Source organism: Polypterus senegalus, chromosome 16, assembly GCF_016835505.1.
Source record: "Polypterus senegalus isolate Bchr_013 chromosome 16, ASM1683550v1, whole genome shotgun sequence".
Classification (NCBI taxonomy): domain Eukaryota; kingdom Metazoa; phylum Chordata; class Cladistia; order Polypteriformes; family Polypteridae; genus Polypterus; species Polypterus senegalus.
In genome coordinates, this window is record NC_053169.1 from 42236829 (window position 1) to 42250428 (window position 13600).

Consider the following 13600-nt stretch of genomic DNA (forward strand, 5'->3'; position numbering starts at 1 on the left):
CGAACCTATTTTTTTCCGAATTTGTCTTCCATATCTCCATTTTTTTAATGAATGCTTTCACTTTACGTTTTTGAATCAATAAATGCATTTGTGGCCCTTGCATCGATTTATTCAAAACACTCAATTTTCCAAAAATTTCCACCAAATAGGTAAGTTTAATAATAAAATTATCATCCCTAAACATATTTGCATCCTCATAATGTTTTTCTTCGAGAAAAATTGCAGTTTCTTCTTTGAGTTCAAGTACCCTCTGAATCACTTTTGCACGAGATAGCCAGCGCACTTCACAATAATACAAAAGTGAGGTGTAAGCAGCTTCCATATCTTCACACAGCTTTGCAAATAACCTAACTTTTAATGGACTGTTTTTTATGTAGTTTACAACTTTCGTTACTTTTGTAAAAACGTAGTTAAGTTCCTCACTCATATTTTTTGATACGAGAGCTGCTCTGTGGAGCATGCAGTGCGTCCAGAGAACATCGGGTGTTTTCCTTTTAATTAGTGCTTGAAGGCCAGTTTTGTGTCCTGACATTGACTGTGCACCGTCTGTACAAAGCCCAATGCAATTATTCCACAATATGCCGTTCTCATCAAAAAAATTGTCGATTATATAAAAAATTTCACTGGATGTGGCTTTGCCAGGAATGGGTTTGCAAAATAATATATCTTCAATTATATTATTCTCTTCAACATATCGAACATATGCAATTAAATGTGCGTCTTTAGCTACATCGGTTGCTTCATCTACTTGTAAGGCGAATTTTGAAGTGAGCATCTGAGAAACTAACTGATCGCAAAGATCGTCCGCTATATCATTGATTCTTCTGCCAACAGTGTTATCAGCAAGCGGTATTTGTCGCAACTGTTTTGCATATGATTCGCCAAACATCGTTTTGACCATATCAATAGCTGCTGGCAAAACTAATGTTTCTCCTATTGTGTGTGGTTTTTTACACTTCGCGATCCTGTAAGATACTAAATACGATGCTAGTAACGCATTTGATGGAATATGAACTATTTTTTTGAACGTTTGCTTTTGTTTAGTGAATTCATCCAATTTTCTTTGAAAAAATTCTTGGGACTTGCCAACGTATTGAGAATGCATAGTTTCAATGTGGCGTTTTAATTTTCCGGGTCTCATACTATCAGCAGCCAAAACATTCGAACAAAACAAACACATTGGTTTTTCCAAATTATCAGTAATAACACTTGTAAATCCGAACGATAAATAAGATGAATCGTATTTTCTTGTCTTGGGAGTTCTTCCTTCCTGATTCCTACTACTTGTGCCAACATCAGATTCTTCATTATTAGAGGATTTTCTCTTATAACCAGTCAAGAACTTATCAATTTCTCTAAAAATATTAGGATAATTAATTTATTGTTCTTAAAAAAAATTAAATTTAATTAACTTACTTACTATTGTGATCAGTGAGTAATTAGGTACGTCAAAATAAAATAAGAAACACAATCTAACACTGCTAAACTGAACTGAAGTCGATATTGTCTCGATTTTTGGAGAGTTACTGTTCAGCCAAGTTACGTGTCATACTGCTGGTGGTTTATCCTTGCAATGAGTGGATATCGTAGGTAAGAAAGTGAGAAGTCTTACAACGCGTCTGAATATTTACGCAGTAATATGCAGCCGCCAAATCTTTTCGCATATGCGCATAGACAATACAAGCCCAACGGCCTACGGTACTGATATATTTCTGAACCGTACTGTTTACTACGGGGTAAGGGTAGCATCAGCAGCATAGTAGTTAATATGTACCTATATGTTACGTATTGTATTAGCTGCACGTGCACTTTTTTTTGTCAATCCTGGCTAATATTCGCGCCTCCCCTTAGACTAGTCCACGTCTCCCTAGGGAGGCGCGCCTACCAGTTTGGAAAACGCTGGCCTAGAGGATACGGACGCTCCTCTAAAAAATGCCGCTTTATCGCAGTCCTTCGGCATACTTAAAAACCCAAAAGCACGTATTCATTTTTTGATTGTTTGCTTTAATACCGCTCTCTCTCTCTCTCTCTCTCTCTCTCTGCGCCTGACGGAGGGGGTGGGAGCAGAGGGGCTGTTTGCACAGAGGCTGTTTGCTTAGAAGATACGGACGCTCCTCTAAAAAATGGCGCTTTATCGTGGTGCTTCGGCATACTTAAAAGCACAAAAGCACGTATTGATTTTTTGATTGTTTGCTTTTCTTAGCAAGCGCTCTCTCTCTCTCTCTCTCTCTCTCTCTCTCTCTCTCTCTCTCTCTCTCTCTCTCTCTCTCTCTGAAATTCTCTGCTCCTGATGCCCGCACTCCTCTGAAGAGAAGATATATTTATATTTATAAGATTATATTCTTTTAATTGTGAGAAAGAACTGTCATCTCTGTCTTGTCATGGAGCACAGTTTAAACTTTTGACTAAAGGGTGTTATTTCATGTCTAGAGGGCTCTAATAATTTTAACAGTGTGGGAGAGTTTATAAGGGCTTAAAACATATAAAAACAACCATACAAACATATGGTTTCTACTTTGCGGATTTTCATCTATCGCGGGGGGTTCTGGAACGCAACCCCCGCGATCGAGGAGGGATTACTGTATTTCCTTAATATTTTGAGCAGTATATATATATGAATATGTGTATATACAGGGGTGGGCAAAAGTAGGTTTACAGTTGTTCATATTGAAAAAGACATGGCAGATTATGATTATTACAATAGCTTTATTAACTGAAAAGAATGTCACAATGGCACAGTGCACTTAGGTACAGTCTCATAAGTGCTCAAATTACCTAAAAGATATATATGTATGTATATAACTATTTGTTTATTGTATATTGTTAAGATCACCAAGGGCTTTATTTTTAAAGCTTCCATACACACAAAATTAGCCCATTAAGTGTATTTGGAACTTCCCACACAAACGACTGGATTAATAAAAGAAAATTGATGTGAAACCTTGCGTATATTTGCAGCAACTCCGACCTGTGTGTATTCAACATTTCAGAGAAGCTGGAAAATGAGGACCCCTTTAATCAAGCAGGAAAATATAAACAAACCAGCTAAATGATGACTTTCACACATGATAATTCATATCACTGAGCTGTTATTGTAATGTGTATTGATATAAAATAAATATTACACCTCAAAAACAATAAATATAATGTACAGACTTTAGTTCCATTTTAAAAGGACCAAGGCTGAGTGTTTGCACTGAAGAAATTTTGAATTTTTTTTTTGTCAGTTTATATCAACTGTACCCTTTTTGTCACTTCTCAGGAAACTGGATGACAGGTCAGGAATATCTCTATCAAGCTTCACTTCCTCAAGCCTGCTTTGCTGGAAGCTAGTAACCAACTGGCGAGTCACTATGCCCAGATTTCGTATGGTATTGGCTGTGCATGCAGTTTAAAAAAATGTTTTTTGTCAAGATAAAAAGGCAGTTTCCAGCCGTATCTGGCTCTCCTAATGTAATCAGATGTGCACTTTACTGCATTCATATTGCAGTAAGGGCATCTAGTAGTAATGAAGCTGCTTTTGTTAACTGTAACCAGTTACATTCCATTAATCCACAAGTCATCCAAGATTTGACTGGCAAACACTGTGTCTTGGTGGCCTGGGTCAACCCGTGATTAATTTATTTTGAGGCAGAGTAGCTTTGGCAGTCGTGATGGTGCTATACATGGTGGCTGGCTTGTTGGTAAGGTAACTAACTGAACCCTTAGTGTTTCATAAGACCTGTGCTGTTCATTATAACATCAATCTCATCGTTACATATGCCAGGTAACAGAAACAACCATTTCAGACAATGGTGCCTTACACCTTTCCCGAACCCCCAGAGCATGGAGGAAAGGCCCTTTAATGTGTGATCTTATGCCCACAGTTGTGGAACGCTGTCAGATACCCTTGAAGGCAGGTTGCGGGATCTGGACATTTCAGGAGGGAGAGACTGCTTTACCAGCCAATGAAGTTCTGCAGCATTGTGACTGCATAGTTATGAGTTTGAATAGCATGCTCCATATATGGATTTTTTGAGAGTGGCGTCCAAAGTATTTTCAGTTACGCATATTTACAAGGTGATTGTGATTCATAAGCGGTAAATTGCTTAGAAATGTGTGTACGCCAAGTGTTATAAATCCGCTTTTTTTTTTTGGTGTACGCATTTTCCTGTTTGTTTTTTTTCCGCTGCTGTGTGCATGTTTTCATGCTGAAACCCAAACAAAGTTTTATAAACGAGGCCCCTGTGGAGGGGAATGAACTGCAAAGTGTTTATTTTCCCAGTTCAGGCAGTTGTTGAGAAAACTCCCTATACAGTAGGACAGTGAAATATAAAAGAATACTGGAGGACCTGGGTTAATGTTGTACCAGTCCAGATGGCTGACGAAGCAAGATGCTCTGATAAGTCTAACTCTTACAGGAGGTTAGGGGAATTCTTGAATTCTTCTTCCCTAAACTGCCCTAAAGTATTGAATACTTGGGGCTGTTAGAAAGATCTCTAGACCAATGCCCCTCTCGCTGCTTCCTAGACATGCAGTATTGTTACTGGAAAAACTGGTCAATTTCTTAATAAGGCCTTTAAATACTGATTCAGGAAGCTTACAGCTGGGTGGATGAAGACAGCGGTCTGAGCCTGCACTTGCTGAAGGGCACTAACACAAATAAAATAAATTGAATTGAAACATAGAAGGCAAGGAGTTAGAAGAGACCTGTAGGTAAGGGCCAAGGATGATAAAGAAAGAGAAGTTTTTAGGTAGGCTTGTGTAGGACAAAGGTATTGTTATCAACCCTGCCGTAAACTTGTCTTAGTATTCTCCATTATTCCTGGTTGTGTTACCTTAATGATTTAAATGGACTATGGTCTTGTCTGGTAGCTGATTGGGCCTGCAATGGCTTAAGAGCACCCTAACTGACTAACCGGGCTGTTTTTGTATATTGTAAAATTTGTCAAGAGATAATCAAAGTGTTTCATTTGATTACACACTATAATGGTTATTTTCTGTGAGTATGTAGCACCTTCTTGATCACTGGGGGTTGTTATGCCTTTAAATTTGAATTGTATGTGTGGTGTAGTGGTTAAGGCTTTGGACTTCAAACCCTGAGGTTGTGAGTTCAAATTCTGCTGTTGGCGCTGTGTAACCTTTAGCAAGTCACTTGACCTGTCTCTGCTCCCATTGGAAAGCCAAAAGTAATGTAACCAATTGTATCAAAAATGTTGTAGGTTCCCTTAGATAAAGGTGTCAGTCATATAAATAAAGGTAAATTTATTTAGAAGACACTTCGAAAAAAAAATCCCTGTTCAAATGAACTTCACTACAGAGTTAAGATGATTATTTTTTTTGAGAATACTATTAAAACTGCTTATAGTACTAATATAAGTAAATGACAAATGTTTGAGGCTTTAAAGGCATACATCAGAACTCTGGAACAGTGTCTGTCATTGGTGAAAATGATAATTTCTGCCAGCCACTTTAAGGTTCCATTTGAAGGTTTGGATGTCTGTGTTGAAAGTAGTATTAAAACTGCCAGTGCAGGACATCAAATAGAGAGTAAATGGGGAAGACTTGAAAAGAACTGATCATTGTGGTTGCCACATTTACTCAAATGAATGGCAACATTCACATCTGAAACTCTGAGTGGAGTAGGTTTGGGGTATGCAGGTTGAATTAAATGTGGAGACTTCCTAATATGTTTCTTCTTTTGACAGGTTGGTCATTCCAAAGTTTTAGAGTATTCAAGATAACTTTGCTTAATTTATATTTAAGCATAATGTTCCATGAAATATATTCAGCACTTTTGAAATATTATCTAGCATTTGTTTCTTTACATTATGTTGAGGATTAGAATGTTGCCAATGTAAACCTCTAAATTTGATTCAGAGTTAGCTTAAGGGTCAGTGTTAAACTCTTGTATTTATAATCTCTTTTCCATTTTACCCGCATAAAATACATTGTGCTCATCTCCATTAAACCTATTATTTTTGTATAATATTTAAAGTCTTGAAGGATTTACTGGCCCTCTAGTTTTGGTGTCATCCTTAACTTACACATTTTCATTTACAATTGACCTCATCCCAGCAAGAGATTTCTTATAATTTTGCCCCCTGTCATTTCCATATTAATCACCTTAAAATTTATTTTTTTCTTAATACCTCTGATGCTAGTCATTTCTAGCTTTAGAATTAGTATTCAATATACAGTGGAACCTCTAGATACGATCACCTCTGTATACGAGAAATTCAAGATATGAGGAAAGTATGAGCGAAAAATTCGGATCTAAATACGAGCATTGGCTCGCGAACGAGCCACAAGCCAGGCTGTGGTTATGCGTGACGCGTTTCCCGATCCGCCTCGACGATTCACCCAAGCTGACGCTGCCAGCCCGTCAGCTCACTCAGTGTTCCTTGTTATCCCGTAGCGTGAGGATCTATGCATTTGTGCGCTTGTGATTTCATTGTTTCGCTGTAGCAGTTCGCTGTATAAGCGTATCCAAAAATATCGCGGATATGCAGACGGAGAATAGGAGATGATTGCCCTCAAGAAGAGAGAGAGGGGAGGGGGGGCAAGCGAGCGAGAGAGATGATGAGAGAGAGAGAGAGAGAGAGAGCGAGCGAGAGAGATAAGGAGAGAGAGATGCGCACGAGAGAGAAGAACCATCAGCTCAGTTATGCTCACATGACGCTCAGCAGACAAAGTGTATCCATACTACTTGTATTGCAAGACATCGCTCGTTTTATCAAGTCAAAATTAATTAAAAAATTTAGCTCGTCTTGCAAAACACTCCTAAACCAAGTTACTTGCAAACCGAGGTTCCGCTTGTATATATTATTTATCAGTGTTATTTGTTAGGAAAATTGATTTTTATGTTGATATTTTTGGGGGTGCAGAACGGATTAACTGGATTTCCATTATTTTCAATGGGGAAGTTTGTTCTAGATACGAGAAATTCGCTATAGAAGCTCAGTGCTGGAACGAATTAAACTCGTATCTTGAGGTTCCACTGTATAACAATATCAAATTTTGCCCCTTGTCATTTACCTATTAATCATCTTAAAATTTATTTTTTCTTAATAAATCTGATGCTAGTAATTTCTAGCTTTAGAATTAGTATTCAGTGTATAACAATATCAAAAGTTTATTGAAAATCAAAAAATAGTTGATTTTTTTCTGTAAATTTTCCTGTAATTGTTTTAGCTTTTATAATGTTTATTTTCATCCAAGTAATATTTTCTTTGTTTGTTTCTAGAATATATTTATTTTGTGAAACAATCTGTATGTCTCTGAAGTGATGCCATGTATTATTTATAGTACACATGTTTTTGTTTTCTCAATCATTTGCCATATGCTTTGTGTTTTTCAAGAAATCTGTTTTACAGGAATTTCATGCCCTTGCTTTGATCTACATTTGTGTGTTTTTAAAAACATTGGATCAATAACTTGTGCTTTTCTTACTTTGTTGTTAGAAGTTCATGAGTTTATGTGTCAAAAGGGGGACTTTAAAATAGGCTCCAACCTTAACTGTAATCCAGTGAATAGATTTAAGACTTGAAATAGAATAGTCATACTTTCTCAATTTGGTATACTGCAATCTTTTGAAATAACTAAAATAGTAGTAGTATAACAATTAAAAGAATCATACAATAAAGCATTACACTTCGTGGTTCTGCTTGATTAAAAAAGAACTATTTATCCATTCGGGTTTTAATCTGCTTGCTCTGTTTAGTGTCATGGAAAGCTTACCCTGGGTACAAAGATTAGTGAACTACATTTTTCTATATCATATTAAGAAATGCCTTTATTTTTTGTAATATTTCCAAACTAAAGAAAACTGGTCTTGGATGACCATTGCTAAATATGAATTTGTTCATAACTGTCTAATGATGACTTCTTTTGAATGAATTAGGGACAATGCCATGAGCAAAGATATATTAATTATGCTTAGTATGGGTTGTGCAATCTGTATCATGTACAGCAGTGATGGATCCATTGCACAGCATACATACAAACAGCAGCATTCACTAGTTCATTCTTATTGGTCTCCTCTAGACTTATTATCCTAATGTTCATTTCTTCGATAGTTTGGAGGAAATTTAAAGGACTACAAACATTAACATGAAGCGAACATTAAACTTCACACAGACGGTGGCTAGGCTGGGCATTCAATTTTGGTACGTAAGTGGACCAATGAAGCAGCAATAAATACAATTTATGGCTCCACACTGATCTGCTTGTTGCAATGCCAAGTAAATTGGAATCTGAACATGCAAACTGTACTTTGAAGGTAACCTGGTAGTTCAGTTTGTGGCTAAGTATCTTTTTTGTGTTCAACCTCAAAGTTTTATTTGTTATTTATAGGTAGTTTGTGGCACTCCTTTCAGTTCAGTTGACAACTCTGAATTTCCCACTGGGAAGATGTGTGGGCTCATTTAACAATGATGAATCAATGTTTATACCTGTTGGTGTTGCTTTAGGTTCTCCATTTGTGTGACCTTACACTGAAAGGGTGAGATCTAAAAATAAAAGAATGATTATTTTATAACGGGAATTATTATAATGAGCATTTTAAGTTTGAATGTTTAGAAGTGTAAACTTTTTATAGCAAAGATTGTTACAAAGTACCTTACAAAAGAAAAAGTACACTGAAAAGCAAGCATAATCATTTGGTCTATGTAGTGTCTTTCACAGTATGTAGTATCTCAAAATGATTTTTTTTTTTCATGGCAACCAGAAAATTGTACTGAAGAATTCTGAATAGATGTATTTGGTTTGGGTTCATATCCCAGTAGCAAGCAAGCTGCAAATATTATATTTCAAGTGCAGTATAGGGAGAAATCTGTTTAATTTGAATGTCAGGAGAGTGGAGGAGTCTAAAAGTATTGTATACAAATATTTTGGCTATACAAATGTAGACATACCATCTTTTTGTATCATCAGTCCAATGAAGGAATCATATTTTAAGTGTAGTGATCATTTTAACAATTAAAATGTCAAAATTTGGTATACATTTAATTTTCATTTTTTTAATGAAAGAATATCTAACCAAGCTTTATAAGACTTGTGTTTTGCTAAAAAGATAATTCTTAAGAATCCTTTGTCAATTCTGTAATTGTAAATGCTTTATTTAAGAAGAGAAAAAAATAATAATTGTAAAGAATAATGGAATGATCTGTATTGAACTGTGAGTATTTTTGTTTAGGTTATCTATATTAAAAGGCCAGTCATTTTCATTGTTCTTTCTGTATTTAGGTAAGTTGTATATTTTTAATAATTAGATCACATATCCTACCTGCTCTGTTTTTGCCCTGGTTTCATATCCAGAGTCCATAAATCCATTAAATATTTGTCCACAGGAATCCACTGAATTTCTAGGAGGGGGAGAGTGGGTGCTCATATTTTTTATGTCATTTGTTAATGGCAGTCATTTCTCATTCTCTTAAAAAGGTAACAAATTATCTTCTTGCATAAGGGTGATACTCATTCATTTTTTACATCTTGACAACTAAGTACAAGGATTAAGCAGATAAGTATTTCACCATTGTAGGCTCAGATTGCTATTTTATTCTTGAAATTGATTTGCACAAGTATAGATGATGTACGTGTATGTTATTTTCAGTATCCGTCACTATATTTTTTTGTAGTTTTCGCAGTAAATAGTACTTTACCCAACACGCTTATAGCATGGTCCTCTCCCTGGTGTCAAAAGCAATACACTGAAATTAAACCACTTTCCCAGGGTGATTAAGAATAGCAGAAGGTAAATTACAAAACCGTAATTTTAGCTTTAACTAGTGTGGTCTGTTATATGAAGATCTGAAATTGTAAAGAGAATATTGCATTAGTAACTCCTTCTCTTGGTTCACTGTGTCTGTCCTCTAATACCAATGTGCCTTTGGCTGTTCATCTTTATAAAACCAAACAATTTTATATATCAAGTAAAGGGCTTAAGAGTGAATGAAATCATATTCACAAACTGAAAATTAAATTAACAGCACAAGCTTGTTGGCTTGATTTCTTTTAGATCAAGGATAGACTGAAGCAGGTGAATATGTTATTTATGAATTCTTCCATGATGTCATGACAGGATGTTGGCTATTCTGATAGATGTTCCAATGAAATACCAACATTCATTTAGACACCATTGTTAATTGGCTAGTACTAGTTTTGTTTTGTTGTATTAGTCACCCGTGCTTGAAATCTATTGGTTAAGACAAAAAAAAAAATACTGTGCTGCCTCAGGTGACTTCCTCCAACTGAATCTTCACCACTCAAACAATTGAACAAACAAGGAGTTTTAAAAGATAAACAGGTGCTTTGCACAGCTGCTCTCAGTCATCAAATGATGTAAAGCAGCCAATCTAGGGAGTGCCATGGGTCCATTTGTGAAAGGGGTGTGTGTAGTGAAATGGATTCAAAACGTGTAAAAACAAGTGAGAGAAAACAGGAACAAAACTGATTAGCAAAGGAAATACCATTAGGGGTGGTTCCATTCTTTCCAGCAAACACATGCACAGTTAACATGCTAATATATCTTGATTTAGAGTGTTCACAACTAATAAGCAATCAACGCTGTTCTGAAGCCTTTTTTTTTTGTTATCTTCTATTACTGCATGGACGGTGAAAGTGGCTTTCTCCTTCATAGGCATCATGAAAGGTGTCCCTGTGGTAGATGATTTTTACCTTCAAAATTTAAGACTTGACACTTTTGTTTGTTATAAGAAGAAAGCAGGTTAGTGCATTTATGCTATATGAATGATTTTTTTTTTTTTTTATTTATGAAAGATGGTGTTGCTTGTCTGCATTCACTTTCAGCTCTCTTGTGATCATTGAGCTGCCAATATTTTTAGAAAAGAGAAGCTTAAAGAGGATCAGCACTTTGCTTCTGGGGTCACAGAAGTCAGACTCTGGTTTGCTGACCTCTTATCTTTGTGTGCAGACCTCCTTTTAAAAAGTCACAAGCTCATGGCGAGGGGGGGGGGTGGAGATTTTACTTATGTTGCTGCATGTGATGTACTCCTTATTTCCCCAATCAGCACAACAGGCAGCTACAGATAAGGTTATTTTGCTACTGTATGATCTTAGTTACTAGATTCCACCACGGTCTGTGGGGAGGGAGTGGAATGTACAGGGAGGTTCAGGATAAGAAAAGTGTCATCTAGTTGCTATAGTAATAATTGGCTTTAATACCTGCGCCTCTTGAGAGTTCATATCCATTACAACAATTATTTGAACATGCTGCAGAACTTAGCTGTGGTATTTTTGTGTCTGACTCACATATCAATAAAGAGAGGAATGTTAGTCGGGAATTTAGCTATAATTATACATCAAAAATTAGAAATGCAAACATGAACACCTGCTTTTACACATATTTGTTATATTTTGGGAATTAAATACATTAACTGTAGCAAATTATTGAAACTCATAAACTGAAGCAATTTCTCTTTAGACTAGTCATACTGATGAGGCTTACCCAACTGACTATATATGGATTAATATTTTTCTTTTATAAAACATGGCCTGGCATGTAATTGCAGTGGTACTGTAATAGTGCTAGATAGGAATTAAATCGTAAGATGCTCGACTGGCTCTCAGCTCCCCATATTATAGTTTGTTGTCTGGGATATTACATGGCCTTTTATCAGAAGGCTTGGACCTTCAAGAAGGAGTTCAGTTAAAGTAACCTCTGAAGTACTGTAGCCCTTTCATTACAACAGAAGTTGTAGTTGGGCTTCTTTCAGATATAGTTCCATGAAGGGACCTAAAAGACCCTCCTGGCTATATTCTGGTTGCATTTAAAGTTTGGAGATCTTGTGGTGTTAAGATTTCAACTAGTGGGAGAAAGAGAAAGCAGAGAGAAGGAGTAAACTGGGGAGATGTAGGTATCTGGATAAATGAGATAGGCATCCTTCCAGACAGACAAAATTGACCCTTAGTGGCATTAGGTCTGTTGATTCTACTTGCTAATTTTATCTTTTCTCTGTAACCCTGTACCATTCTGTTTATAATTTATATTTATAATTGATGTTTATAATTGTTTTACTTTTTTAAGTACATTCATACATAATGCAAGAAGCATCTACTGCAATAGTCATATCTGTCTGTCTGCATTAAAGAAATCAGTCCCCCGGGTGGACCAGTTTTTGTTGAAATCTGGCCACTTATTTTTCAAAGAAATTTGTCAATTTTCATGACATATCTCAAACACATTACTCCATACTAAGTTGTGAAACTTTGAAATCTCTCATTGAAAAGCATTTGTAAATCTGTAAACTCTGCTCTCTTAAATCAGAAAAACATTATTTGCGACTTCAACTATGAATTTGTTTACTGTTTCAATTTTACATTGACAGCGGTTACAAAAACTTGTATATTTAGTATATTTTCCTCTTTTACTTGTCTGCCAGTGACTCGGATCCCCAGTACAATGCAAGGAAAAGGGTGCACGTACAAGCAGCTCATACAGCCGCAGCGTCTTCTGCTGCTTTAGGTAAGTTAACCATAAACGTACAAAAATGGCACTTCTCTGGGGAAAAAAATGGAAGAGGAAAGCAAATATGTAAGCATACATCAAACTGAATTGACTGATCTAATATTATCTGCAAAATATTATTGTAAAAAACTGGCGCTATCAACCTGAAGCTAAACAAAGTTTGAACTTATTAATTACACTGGAAAGGTGCAGCTCCCCTTGGTGATATAAATGTAGCAAAGGCTTAGAAAGGGGACTGCAGCTGATCTATGAAAAGAAGATCGGAACCACAGGGCATGCAATAAGGAGTGCGCTGTGGAGTTCAGTTTCTAGGGTGAGGCTGATTATGCTGAAAATAGCAAGGACAGGATGGGATTATAGTTTGCACGTGCTAAATGAGTTACTTAGTGGTATAACATACAACAGACTTAGCTTGGGTTATGGTTTATCAGTACCCGAAGAGATGCTTTTGCGTCTTTGTGTCTTCATACTGGAATTAAAATTTTGCAATGTGATTGTCACCTTTGGCTTTTCTTTTATACAATAAATCAATTCCTTTCCAAGTTCTTATATAATTTATAAACTTTTAATAAATTACTGCTTTTAATTAATATTAATAGCTAGATAGGGAACTTATTTTAGTTGTTTTTCTCTTTTATAGGGTCATTTTTATAGTAAGTTTATACTAGTATTAGTTATTTTGTATTAATAGTTATTTTTCTTTTGGTAACGGGTACTGCTCTGTTGGACTGCGGAGGGCTGGCACCCTGCCCAGGGTTTGTTCCTGCCTTGTGCCCTGTGTTGGCTGAGATTGGTTCTAGCAGACCCCCATGACCCTGTAGTTAGGATATAGCGGGTTGGATAATGGGTGGATGGATGCTCTATTGGATATTCTTTCAAAAATGTTTATGTTTTGGAAAATTGAACAACAGTCACAAACCCTCTACTACTAAAACACATCATGTCATTTTTGCATCAGTTGTTATTTATATGGAATGTTATTTGATTTTATTAAAAAAAAGATTTTGACTCATTGTTACCAAAAACATTTCATAAAAAATATTATAATTAACTCTTGGATGAAGTAACTAAAAAAGTGAAGTATTCTAACTTAAGTAACCAAAAGCATGTGAATGTTATACTATACATACATTT

At 36.0% G+C, this 13600-nt stretch overlaps 1 protein-coding gene across 3 annotated transcripts in view; it reads left to right on the forward strand.

Moving 5' to 3' along the window:
• Positions 1 to 13600, forward strand: part of foxn2a (forkhead box N2a) — a 104599-nt gene that overhangs the window by 28477 nt on the left and 62522 nt on the right. The window contains exons 1-2 of one of the 3 annotated variants that reach the window (XM_039738148.1): positions 10580 to 10705; positions 12381 to 12463. The exons of 1 other annotated variant lie outside the window; for it this stretch is intronic. The gene's annotated coding sequence lies outside the window, so the exon portion shown is untranslated. Of the gene's footprint in view, positions 1 to 10579; positions 10706 to 12380; positions 12464 to 13600 lie in introns of those variants that run through there. One more of the 3 variants, XM_039738147.1, reaches the window with a different exon arrangement.